At 25.0% G+C, this 13603-nt stretch overlaps 2 long non-coding RNA genes across 4 annotated transcripts in view; one reads left to right on the forward strand and one right to left on the reverse strand.

Moving 5' to 3' along the window:
• Nucleotides 1–241: 241 nt before the first annotated feature.
• Nucleotides 242–10235, reverse strand: LOC127071138 (uncharacterized). Of its 2 annotated transcripts, XR_007784899.1 has the most exons (5): nt 10002–10235; nt 7847–8057; nt 5858–6005; nt 2827–2869; nt 242–2737 (listed from the first exon to the last, which is right to left on the reverse strand). It is a non-coding gene; the product is annotated as an uncharacterized LOC127071138 (long non-coding RNA). The 2 variants fall into 2 exon arrangements; XR_007784898.1 differs by having other exon boundaries at nt 242–2869.
• Nucleotides 10236–10243: 8 nt separating this feature from the next.
• LOC127071140 (uncharacterized) overlaps nt 10244–13603 on the forward strand; it is a 78971-nt gene continuing 75611 nt past the window's right edge. For both annotated transcript variants that reach the window (XR_007784901.1, XR_007784902.1), the window contains exon 1: nt 10244–10576. This is a non-coding gene — a long non-coding RNA (uncharacterized LOC127071140). The remainder of the gene's footprint in view (nt 10577–13603) is intronic.

Raw genomic sequence — 13603 nt, forward strand, 5'->3', positions numbered from 1 at the left:
ACTTAACACCATCCATAAATCATTCTGCTTGGTAAATAGTCGATGTGCTCTTTAAGTAGATATATTATCTACTGTTAAGTATAATATTTCCCTGTCTATACTACGAACTAGCAAACTGCCAGTTAAATACAGTCGACACACTCATTCGTACCAGTATAAATTATTGCGACTCAATATTTATAAAAAAAAAAAAAAAAAACAACATCGAAATAGTAAAGCTATTAAAGTATATTGCCGCCTTCATGCGTTTTGTCATCAAATCACATAGGTGATTTTCGACAGAATGGTTCTACTGAACATTTAAAAAAAGGTTCAGTATCCATTAAATTCTGACATATATTTAGACAACTTTGTAGACGCAGACAACGAATTAAAGGTAATGATCAATAAGAAAACATACCAGCTAATGAAGACACGAATTTGCACTTTATCCACGATTTTTTACCCTCATTTTTATGGTTTGTTCTAAAATTTCTAACGTCACGTCTCCTTCGCATAAGGAGAAACTCTCCTTACCTACGAAGCATTGCTGACGTATGAAATCGAAAAAGAGACTTTTACTTTCGCCTTAGATTCCATATCCAAACCATCTGTGAGCTCTTACCCCTTGTGAGCGAGAATACTTCCTTATGCTGATTCGTTAAGCAGGCTATTAGAATATGTTTATAAAAATTTTCCCAGTTGTCTATCTTAGTAAAAGTACATCCAGCAGATGGAACAACTCTTCTAGGCCCAATCGAATATCTCAACAAACAAACGGTTCACAAAAAAGGCGTTGAAATAGCGCTAAAGTATAAAATCGTGCAATATTTTGGTCACTCCAGCGTCATTACAGTTGCTTTAATCGAAAAACAAGAGCAATTAGGTTTAAAGAAACAAAAATTAATTCAAAATTGCCCCATAGAGTATGGTTCTTACTATTATATGAAAGGCTAACAAACAATAGATATGCAATTATGTCTATTCTAATAAATAGAACGATTGTGAAATTAAATATTTAAACTTGATAAATCAGAACATCAGTGGATAATAATGAATGATACAATTAAATTTACAACATTATGTTAGAAAATGGACTAACCATCTCTTCGGTACTTCTTATTATTCACAGCCTTATTAATAATCATCTCAAAATTAATGACACATCTGAAAAGAAATTAAAAATATTTTGGTAATATTACTTACAAATACATATGATTTAAATTCGAACATCGAAACTGTTCATGGTATTACAGCGTTTTTGGATTCAAGGGATAAACAAATATCATTTGAAAACAACGAAAAAGGATCTTATTACAATAGCTATTGGCAGAAAACAGAAATATTGAAATTATAGAAAATATCAAGTAATGCTCTTGATATATTTTATAATCACAAGCTCCTAGTATTGCATAATAATTCAGAATTACAACGGTATTTGCAAGATATCGGAATAAATTATCATTTATGTCCATTACAGAGGTAAAAAATACAAGATAAAAAATATCAAAAATTAGCACAAATTGCCAATTTTTATAGAAGAGCGAGGAACAAGTTGCCAACAATGGAATCTCAAAATTAGTGATACGGGCAAACTTGAAATGGAAGAACTCAAGAATATTTTGGTAACATTGCTTACGAGGAGATTTGATTTAAATTCGAACATCGAGATTGTGCATGATATAGTTTCAAAATTACTAAAAGGATATTTATCTATACCAAAAATATCTGCCACATCTAAAAGATTATTCTTTATGACCAGAAATATTCATCTGCAAAGCAGATGAATTTAATATGAATCTAGTATGAATCTAAAAATGTATACTTCTTAGTATTTTTGTATAAAAATAAAGACATCTATTTTGAAATATTCAATTATTTGATTGTGTTATTATTTATCACAAAAACGTAAATTACATAGGCATTTGAGTAATGTAAGTAAAATAGTTAGATAAAACTTTGTCAACTATCTTATATAGATTACTAATGAGATACCCGGATATCTCACGGATAACCCGCGTATCGGTGTATCTTACAAGTAACATTACTATTAACGAAGCTAACACCACGTCAATCTGGCTGATCGTATCACGAAGTTGAATCCCAGTACATTATATGCCAGTACAAACGACATCGTCTGAGTAGTGACAGTTAAAATTTCGATTAATCGCTCGCGATTAATTGAAATGTAATATTATAAAACTATCACCGTTGTCTTTGAAACCTAAACAGAAACACTTAGTTAATTATTTAGATAGTTATTGATTATATCTGAAGCAACTACAGCGCATATCATACTATGTATAACTTAATCAATTTAAGTGTTTGCTATTTCCTAAATCACAATGCATACAGATTCATATGCAAATTAATGCTTTGCATCATGGCACATATAACACAAATGGGCAATCATAAAATATTGTATTTTATTGTTGTTTTAATGGGGACTGTTCACACACTATTGTACTACTGGTGGTCTGTTAAACTTTTTCTCAAGAGTTCATTTATTTATTGTCATATAGGTTATTTGCCTCTAAAAATTCGTTAGACGCATGCTAAGAAAATGCATAAGGACAAAAAGCAAATTGTTCACCATTGCTCGAGTCCTTGCCATTTCTAGTTAAGTTTGTACTCCTCTTAAATATGCTAAACCGAGAGAGAGGGGGGGAGAGAGAGAGAGAGAGAGAGTGAGACACTTCTACATCCACTTCTTTCATTTTATCATTCTCTCCTTCTTACTCCTATTTACGTTGCGCTTCTGCTTTTTTGGATATAAATTTTAATAATATTGTTTGATGAAAATACTAAATATGTTTCAAAAATATCATTTCGTTGATTATACTTAACAAATATGTCTTCTCATTCTATATGATGATTATTTGTCAATAACCTACAAAGTATATTTATTTAATTATTTACTTTTTAATTATTGAATAAAAAAATTCATAATGGAATAAAAAAAGATTAGTTTATGTTCTTAATTATTTTTTTGTTATTTGCTGATAAGTGCTTTTAAGTGGGCTGATAGAAGGGTAATAGAAAAATGAAATTTTCCATTTCATTTTTATTTAAATCACAAATGTTAATCACTTTAGATTAGAATAAGACTAATTCGTTATCCTTTAATTCAAAACTTTGTAAATCAGCTAATACGGATCTTTGAATATAATAGATCGTAGATATATATGAGTTATAAATACATCGTACATATGTATATATTCTTTCTCGAATAAGACTGACTACTCCACGATTGTTGATTTCTTATACAGTAAGTGTAGAAAGTATTCATACACCGATTAATTTGAAATAAGACTTCGTGAAATTGTAGTTTATTGACTAACTTTTCATAAATAATGAATCTTTAAAGTAGATATATTCTAAAAAAATTAATTGTTTGTACAATTTAAAAAATTAGTAAAAAATAACAAGCAATCAACAGAAATATGAAAGAAATAAATATTAATGCAGTTCTTATTTCAAGTTGTTTACAAGAGGGTTTATAACGTAAATACATTGCATTATTGCTTCCTATTTACGATAGAATCGTCTGTTTTGAAATGTTATTAGTATCAGCAGAGTTTATACTATTACTTTATACTATTGAAAAACTTTATATTATCGAAAATTATTATTATAAAATGGAATAGAAACGTACAATAATTACGATAGAAGAAAGAAAAATTATTATTGACTTGCATAATTAATGTAAAAGTTTATTAGAAATTTCGCGGATTATAAAAAAGTCTCGATCTATTATGCAGAGTATAATTTATAGATATAGATTAAGAAAGAGGCAGCAAAATAATTCGAAAAGTGGACATTCGCGAAAAATCAATCAGTATGCTAGACGAGTTGTTATTACGATAATAAAGCAAAATCCAAAAATAAATAATATAAAAATAGTTGAATATCTTAATAACATAGATAATAATATAGATAATAATTTAGATATTGATGTATTTGTTAGCACTATTAATGTGTAATTTTATACAAAATAAAGGATATCACAGCCACAACAAAAAATATTTTGTAAGTGAAGCGAATAGGAAGAGAAAATAGCAAATCGTAAATAATAATAGACTACTGGAATATAGTGATTTTTACAGACGAGAGTAAATTTAATATTTTCAGATTTGATGGATACGATACTATTTGGAAGAACAAAATGAAAAATAAAAACCAAAAAACTTACGACCTATGGTGAAATACGATGGTGGTTCTGTATTTATTTGGGGCTGTATGAGTGCTATTAGTACTGGTACATTAAAAGTTATTATACTTATGAACAATATATTATGAACAATAGGATTCACATTGACATTTTAAAATACATTCATATTTCTAGTACAGAAAAAATGGTCATAAAGAATAATTTTATTTTTATGTAAGATAATGATTCAAAGCATACTTCGTATAATACGAGTATGTGGATATTATATAACACAATATCGTATATAAAAACTCCTCTCCAGACTCCAAATCTTAATCCAATAAAACACTTATAGAATTTCTTGGAACGTAAAATTAGGAAATATAAAATTTCTTATAGAGAAGTTTTAAAAAATGCTCTTATAGAGGAATGGAATTACTTACCTTAAATTTTTATCATCAGGTTAATTTAAATTACTTCATTTATTCATCTTCTTGATGAATTCTTAAAAATTCATCAATTGTACGAATACTTATTGCTTTCATATTTCTACTAATTTTTTGTTTTTTCTTGCTAATTTTGTAAATTATACAAACAATTAATATATTTTAGATTAATATATTCACTTTAGAGATTTGCGAAAATATGTACCAATTCATTGTTTCTAAAAAATTAATTAATAAACTACAATTTCACCAAGTTTTATTTCAAATTGATCAGTGAACATCTTCTACACTCACTGTATATAATATATAGAATATAATAATAGAAAAGTAATCAAAAGGGCATACCTAATCGGTTTTTCTTGTATGTTAAGGTTAACATTAATTTTTTGTCTAGGAATATAATAGTAGATAATAAATTATTATAATATATATATATATATATATATATATATATATATATATATGCGTATATATAATATGCTTTTTATTGTATTTGTAACAGTGTAAAAGATATTCGAATTGACTTTAAAGAAAACGATTGAAACAGCATACACTATTCTAGAAGTTCAAAAAATAAAGAAAAAATATGAAAAATAATATGCAGTATTAATTGTATTACTATAGAAAATAATAAATATGCAATAATACTAATATATAATGAAATATATATTGTCGTGTATAAAGTATATATTGTAGATTGCAGAAAATGCAAATTAAATTAACCCTTGTTAAAAGAAATAGTAATAGCAACAATACGTAAAATATGAAGATAAAATATAATATATTATGATCGTTATTCTAGTTATTTATAGTCATTTTATATATAATAATATAACCAAAATACTTATTTAAAATTAAAATAATTTAACAATTCACTAAAACAGTGTTTAAAGATTAACATTATTAGAAGAAAAATTTTATTTTCAATTATCAGTCTATCCTATACGGAACAAATGTAATTTGATAACTGACAATTATATAGAAAGTATAAATAACTCGATATTATAAAATATTAATAATTATATATTTAAAAGATAATTAACTTTGTGACTCGATTTTTTCATTATTTTACTTTTATTTTATCTTACTTGTTTCATCCGAATGTTAATTAAATTTCAAAAACCAATATCTATTTATTTAATAGTAAATAGAATGAAGAAAATGATAGTAAAATTTCCTATGATTGTATATTATATCTTACTGTGAGCCATGAACTTCAAAAAAAATCTCTAAGCTTCATAGATTATATATTACACTCATTGTTTGAATTCAATAAACTTACATAATAGACTGAAAGTAGACATAGGCATGATGATTAACAGCAGCAAAGACTATGATATTATGCGATGATATTATTATTTGCAAATATTAATCCTTCTCACAATCACATTTCGCTGACTATCTTTTCTTCGTAAGAGGAAATGTAATGCCTGAAAAAAAAATATTAGACAAATATTAGATTGTGTTCAAAATATTTAATAGCAATATCATTTATAATATACTAACTAAAAATTTGAATAAATAGTTATACATTTTCTATAAAATAATTTCAATAAAACGATGTAAAAGAAAAATCAAGATACCGATAATTCATTAAAATTCATACAAACTATGTTTTAGTATAAAAACATAATAAAATAGAATTTATTTCATTCAAATAAAAGCAACATAGAGAAAATACGAAAATATTTCAAACTGGACAAAAGAATCAAAACAAACAAATATATTAAACAATATTTCATTTTTATTTCAATAATTAATTTTAATATCAAAAATACATTTATTTCGTATGATGGAAATGTTCATAATAAAATTAAAAACAATATTAATTTTATTACATTCGAAGCAAAATATTTAAAATAATCGCACAAAATCTTTTTGCTAAAAAATTGTTTTTTATTAGCGGAATCTTGTTATTTGATTAGAAGAAATTTAAAAAATTTAGAATATAGATCAGGATAGTTCTTAAGCTGAAAGTAAATGATTTAAACATCATCATAAGAAAAAAGCTACAAAATAAAAATTTTTGTAAAAAAGTACAATTTTATTTAAAAATCAGGAAATATCTATTAATCTACTTAAAAAAATAGCAAAAAATACGAAAAGAATTAAAACACGCAAAAAATTATATTACATTACTTTATTAGGCTAATTTATGTATATATATATATATATATATATATATATATATATATATATATATAGCACACATATGCTCAGAGAGTGAGAGTAGAGTGAGAGAGAGAGAGAGAGAGAGAGAGAGAGAGAGAGAGAGACGGAGAAAGAGAGATAGAGAAACAAAGACAGAAAAATATTAAAGAAAGAAAACAGCAGAGAGAGAGAGAGGTAAATAATATACAATCCATCAATACATATATATAGAAATATATAGCTAGGTCACGTACTTTAGAACGAATATAAATATTATTAGTAATATAAGAGTACGAATGTAAGTGTAGTAAGATCATAACATTAGTAAACGTTTCTTTGTATTACTTTTACTACACAAAGAAAAAGTCACAGCTTCAGCATACGTAAGATTTCTACGAATCGCAAAATTAAATAAAGAAAGGAATGACAAACACATAAAAGGACAAAAGAATAGGAATTACAGAAAAATCACTTTTTTCACATTCGTACTTTAATATCCTTTTTAAACGTATTCAAAATCTTTTGGTTACTACGTGTGTGTATCACGAATAAGACAATACATAATTATAAAATATATATGTATGTACACGATCTTTGTTTTATAATACACATACGTTTACTTATCTTTAATCTTTAATAATTTTTCTATGATCAATTCTATAAAATATTCAACAACTTGCATAGAAATTTAACGAATCAGTTAAGTTTTTAGCAACAATGGACTGATGAACGCTTGCAAAGAACAAAGAAATAAAACAATTTTAACGAAAATAAAGTTATTATTCCTTCGATAACAAAAAATCGATAAACTATTAAATTATGTTTATTATAAATCGAAAAAGACGAAAAAATCTTTTAGAAATACTATCAATTTATCGATCAGTTGAATAAAACAATAATAGTTCGAAAATCATAAAAATAAATTAAATAATAGATTAACAAACAATGGAGATTTTACACGCAATTCTGATTCAAAATTATTAAAACAATATAATAATGTATTGAATAAAATATAATATAATAATGTATTTAACACTTATACTAGCTAACGAATCAAAATTCGTAAAAATATGCATATTAATGAAACAAAGTAACAAAAATAAAATATGTAAGATCTTACTCAACAAACTAGTAGTGATTGCAGGAGACAAATAATTTTTGAACTCTTCACCATGGAAAACTTAACTTTCGTCTGTAGAAGTTCACAAAGTAATGAGCTGCTCACGGCGCGTCTCTTTCTTTGTATAGAATATCCAGACGGGCTATTGGTCTTATCTTGTAGTCAACACGAGAATCGACAGTTTAGGAGCGTCTCAATCATTTGAGGGACCCTGTATATGCATGTTAATTTTATATTCATATTTTGTATAGTCATTATATAAGTTTTTCTTCTCACTATTTTTTCCTATTTTTAGGATTTGATTTTTAATTATTTAATCAATTGAAGATATTTTTAACAATTCTGACAAATACATATATCCCGATTTGTTTTTTAAAGATCAGATTTCGATACTCTTGAGTTTCTGTACTTTTGAATAAAGCCATTTCAACATACGATAGAAAATAAGATATTTTTCAAGCTCACAATTGGCTGGCGAATCTCCACTTTAAAATAATTCTTTTTCAAAATCTTTATAATCAAAATGCTTTATGTAAAGAAATAATATTCAATAACATTACAAATATATTTAATAAAAATTTATTATTCAAAAATGCAAATATTGGAAATATTTATTGGAATATTATTACTAAGATGACTATGAATACTTCATATTTTGCAGCACAGTATTGCTTTTTCAATAATCGTGTTGAAACCATTACAATTTAAGTACATTGATTTTGTACTTCATTTAGAGTATCTGTACTGCTTCGTATTGTTTTTTATTATTTAGCAAGAATGATCATTGCACAGTAGGCAAATATGGATACATCATTCGTATAATATGTTTTTATCAGTTCTTTGATGTTTAATTCGAACACAATAAATGTTCATATATTTTCATATCAACTTAAAATTATTCTGCAGTGAGGAAAAATGTATGAATTGGATGAAAAAACTAAATTACAGAAACCCTGATTAAAAATAATATAATCAAAAGTCGATCTATTCCTTTAAAAAATACAATAATAATTATTGAATTTTCAATGAGCCTTGAATAAGTTTTTTCGTTCAGGATCAATGATCATTGATCCCCTTAAAAATTAGCTTTAATTACACCATCACTGTTTAATTACACAAAATTAACAGAAAATACATTGTCAGCTATCATGAAAGTAAAAACTAATATGCGATTTAGCTATGAAGAATTATCAAACATATCAAACATAAAAAGAAAATAACGAAATTCTAACAAAGATTTAAAAGAAATAGATTTTTACTAGTTTAAGTGTAATTTTTTTTATGCATACTATATTTTGATAGAAGAAATTTAGTTACATTAATAGAATGTAATAAATTATTATATCATTTTGCACCTTCTGTTGCACTTTATGTTAGGACAAAGCAAATAATTCTATCTAAAAATATCATAAAATATTTTGATATAATGAAAATATTGTATATGAAAAAGTCATTCATATAATTAAAAATGTTTTCATATTATTTTCCTATCATATTTTCTATATCTTTGATTAAAGAATGAAGTATACGATGAAGTGTACCAAATTTATGACACAAGCGCTTCTAAAAAGATTCTAGTAATATATGATTAACAACATATAGTAATTTTCTGGCAAGGAAACATCATACATATAGTACCATATTGAAATAACTTTTATATTTTATTATTATAACAATATTAATTAACAATATATGGAATAATAATATTTATTTACAAACTATCTCAAGGAATAAAAAATATTGGACTAAATCATTAAAGTTCAATCCAGACATGTTTTTAGCGAGCAAGTTATTCTAGCAATTTTCTTACCATTTAGCCATGAAAAAAGAGGTTATATGCATATTTTTATAAATCATTAAAATTGCATTCCGAAAAATTATACAACAGCATGCATTTACAATTATACTTTATGTATATTGTTTATATACAGCAATACTTTATCTTACTAATTTTTATATATTGGAAACTTTTTAATATGAAAAACAAGTATTTCATTAATGAAAAAATGATTTTTTTTTCATCTTAAATTTGATTACTAGCGAATGTTTAAAGATGAGGAACTTAATATTACAGAAAAATATATGAAATAAAGCAAAATCTGTACGTAACGTGTACGTACAAAATGTCATGCGTAAAAATATAAAGGTTACGTACTTTTCGGTAAAAACACATCCCTACTACTAGATGAAACAATACAAAAATATAGTCAGAAACACCTATTTGTGACTGAGAAAAAAAACTGCTTTCTACCGCCAATCAGCGTTGAGCGTAGAGGGGAGCCAAGAATATTGGATTAGGTTAAGTCAGGGAGCGAGTTAGTTCGACTCGTGAGATTCTTGATGTTGGTTATACCTTTCTCCTATTTTTTTGTATTGTATATTATAAAAATATATACTTTTATCATCTATACTAAATACATATATTACACATACATATAAACGCATAACGTATATCAGTTATTTTAATTATGATATATATACATATATATATATATATATACATTAACGAAACACAAAATGTATTTTTATCTTTTTCTTTTTTACGCGTACGGTATTTTCTAATAACTTTGTGTAAAATTTTCTTTTTCTCTCTTTCCTTTTTTTTACATCTTTCTTTCTCACTGAATGTCCTTTCCAACGTATTCTTTCCGTGTATCTTAAAGGGGCTGTTTTAATTGGAGCGGAAAGTAGCACGTGAATATGTTATTCTGGCCATACACGCAACGATCGGTAAGTTTTGCTTTTTTCTACATATCATGATAATTATTTAACGTAAGCTAACTTTGTTCATTTCAAAAGAAGGAATTAAATGTTTAACGTGGTTATAATTACCGCAGGAGACATTTTCATTTTTACTTCTTTTTTATATTTTTTGTTTTTTGGACATTGTTATGTTTTTCTATAAAAAAAAGAAATATATATGTATATATATTCTTTTTATATTTGATAATAGAAATAAAATAAGATTATATAGATATGTATTTTATAATTATATATTGTTCTTATTCTTGTTATATACGACTATAGTAATGAAAAGATTTAGAACAATGTGTATGAAATTTTATAATGTGATCATGTAATGTATATATCATAAGTATAACAGTGAAAAAAGTAACTTCTTTGTAGTTTCTATTATTTTAACTTTCTTTCGAATGATTTCTTCCTTCATTTAATTTCATGACTTATAAAAAATTTTGTCTAGAAATAAAGCCTTGACGTTTTCTTTGTAAAAAGTATTGTATAATAAAGAAATGTTTACTAATAATTATGGTTCGTTCTATAAACGACTTGTCCTTGTTGGGTATTGTCGACGAATCATACATTTACTTACTAAATATTTTCTTTCTCTTTCTCTCTTTTTCTCCAACTATATATATGTATGTATATATTCATAAGCACTAAGAAGGAAAAAGTGACCTTTTTGTAGCATTTATTGTTTCGAATTTCTTTTGAGTGGTTTCTTCTTTTATTTAATTTCATGATGCATAGAAACTTATGTATTAAAACGAAGCTTTGACCTTCATTCTGCTATAAATATAAAGAAATGTTAACTAATATTTATGGCTCATTCTATAAACAATGTGACCTAGTTACATATTTTTTCTCTCTCTCTCTCTCTCTCTCTCTCTCTCTCTCTCTCTCTCTCTCTCATATATATACATAGGTACATATATATACATATAAAATATTTAAATAAAATAAATTAATATAATTTTTTATGATATTTATGTAAACAAAAATATAGGAAGCAGTATATAGTATATTCTACTAAAAATTTGGCACTGTTCAGTGATACGACGTTTGCAGTGAAACAATTAATTCCATTAATTTATGACCTCTCAATTTTTTTGTTCTTTAAAAACGTAAATATCGAACGTATCTTATTCGTATGAGAGAATCACTATTTCTGAAATTAGAAATATAAGTAATTAATGAAATTATATAATAATAATGATATACGTACCTACATGTGTATTCATTTTTCTGTATTCTTTGCTGCTTTTTTTATAAATTGATAGATATTTCTTGATTTTAGAATAAATTTGTATTTATTAGCTTTCTTCTGCTATGATGTTTAAATCATTTATTTTCAGCTTTAAAATTATCTTGAATTATTTTAAATGTCTTAATTTCTTCTGATTAAGTTGTTTTAATTTTTAAATTCATCTTTCTAAATAACAAAGTATTACTAAATAAAAAGCAGTTTGCGAAAAGGTCTTGTGCATTTTAAATATTTTGCTTTGAGTATAATAAAATTAATATTGTCATTAATTTTATTATCAATATTTCAATAAATAAAATATTTCAATATAAAAAGAAGTATTTTTGATATTAAAATTAATTATTGAAACATATAAGAAATATTTTCTAATATTTTTCAATTTAACACATCAAATATCTTCATCTACTTTCAACATTTTGGCAAACTAAATGGATATTCTTCCTTAACTTCTAGTTAAATTTTACTTCAGTTTTAATAAAAAAAGTATTTATCACCAATAAAGTCGAAAATAAAGTAAATTGTGAAATTATCAAGGTAAAAATAAACTGGTTCATGTTTTCTTCATAAAAGATAAAAGAAAAAATGAATGATGAAATAATATCCGATAGTATCGATAGATATTTTTGTCCGAAGAATCAATCAGTTTTCACAGATTTGAAATACAGGATGAACACGATTGAGGAAAAATTAATAAATACTCGTCAGTATAGTTTTCTTCTCATAAAGAGGGAATCAATTGCTTAGTTTAGAAATTATTGAATAAACTTATAATTTTTTAATTAGATTAAAAGATATATTAAATATCTGTTAACTTTTGTTGCTTTTACAAGGGACTTTATTTTTTTTTTTTAAATTTCGAGATCAGCAGAAGAAAGGAAATAGCAAAAGAATACAAGATTAAAATTAAAGAGTGTAATTTTATTTAAAATTAATGTGAAATTTGCTGTTACTTTTGAGAAAATATTTTTATGTTTATTGTTTACATTGTGTAAACAATATCACCTAAGTAGATAATTAAATTTTCCATACATTTTGAGATTCTATTAGAAATAAAATGTAAATAAATAACAATATCCTACTAACTTAGTAGATTTTTTATATTAAGATTTTTTGTATTTTACAGATTTGAAATTTCAATTTTATTTAATCATTTAAAAAGTTTTAGTTAGATTTAAAAAAATCACGAGTTACTTAAATTTCTTTTGCCGTTCATAGAATTCTTTTGCAGGTTTATAATTTCTAAGCGCGATAACTCATTTAGTTTACATTTATGTTTATGAAATCTACAGAGATTTTTGCATATGAGTAATTTTCGATTTTTTGATCAAAAAGACATTATTTGCCCTGCATATTTTATTCTTGTTGTGCTGTATTGTATTTTATTATTCTTGTACATTATTGCTGTGGTAATCTTGAAATCAATCTGCCTAAAATCATCACTTACATTAATGATATATGAATAAAAGATTTATCGTAAGGACAAAAATATTATCTGTAGTGATACATAACTCTTGAATAACTTCTTTCTTAAGAAATTAATATTTATGAATTTATAATGTCTACTTTGCTTTGGTTTAATGGTTTGCTGAAGAATGGAATTTATTAGATTGATGCATATGAAATGCCGAATTTTTTGTAGGAATAATAGAAACCTTATTTCGTTTATCAAGACTTTTTATTACGTCTGACTTTATAATGGTTTACACCAACAATGGGCCTAGGCGTAATTATTGACCGATCTTGATGAACGAGAT

Source organism: Vespula vulgaris, chromosome 20 (assembly GCF_905475345.1).
Source record: "Vespula vulgaris chromosome 20, iyVesVulg1.1, whole genome shotgun sequence".
NCBI classification, from domain to species: Eukaryota; Metazoa; Arthropoda; class Insecta; order Hymenoptera; family Vespidae; genus Vespula; species Vespula vulgaris.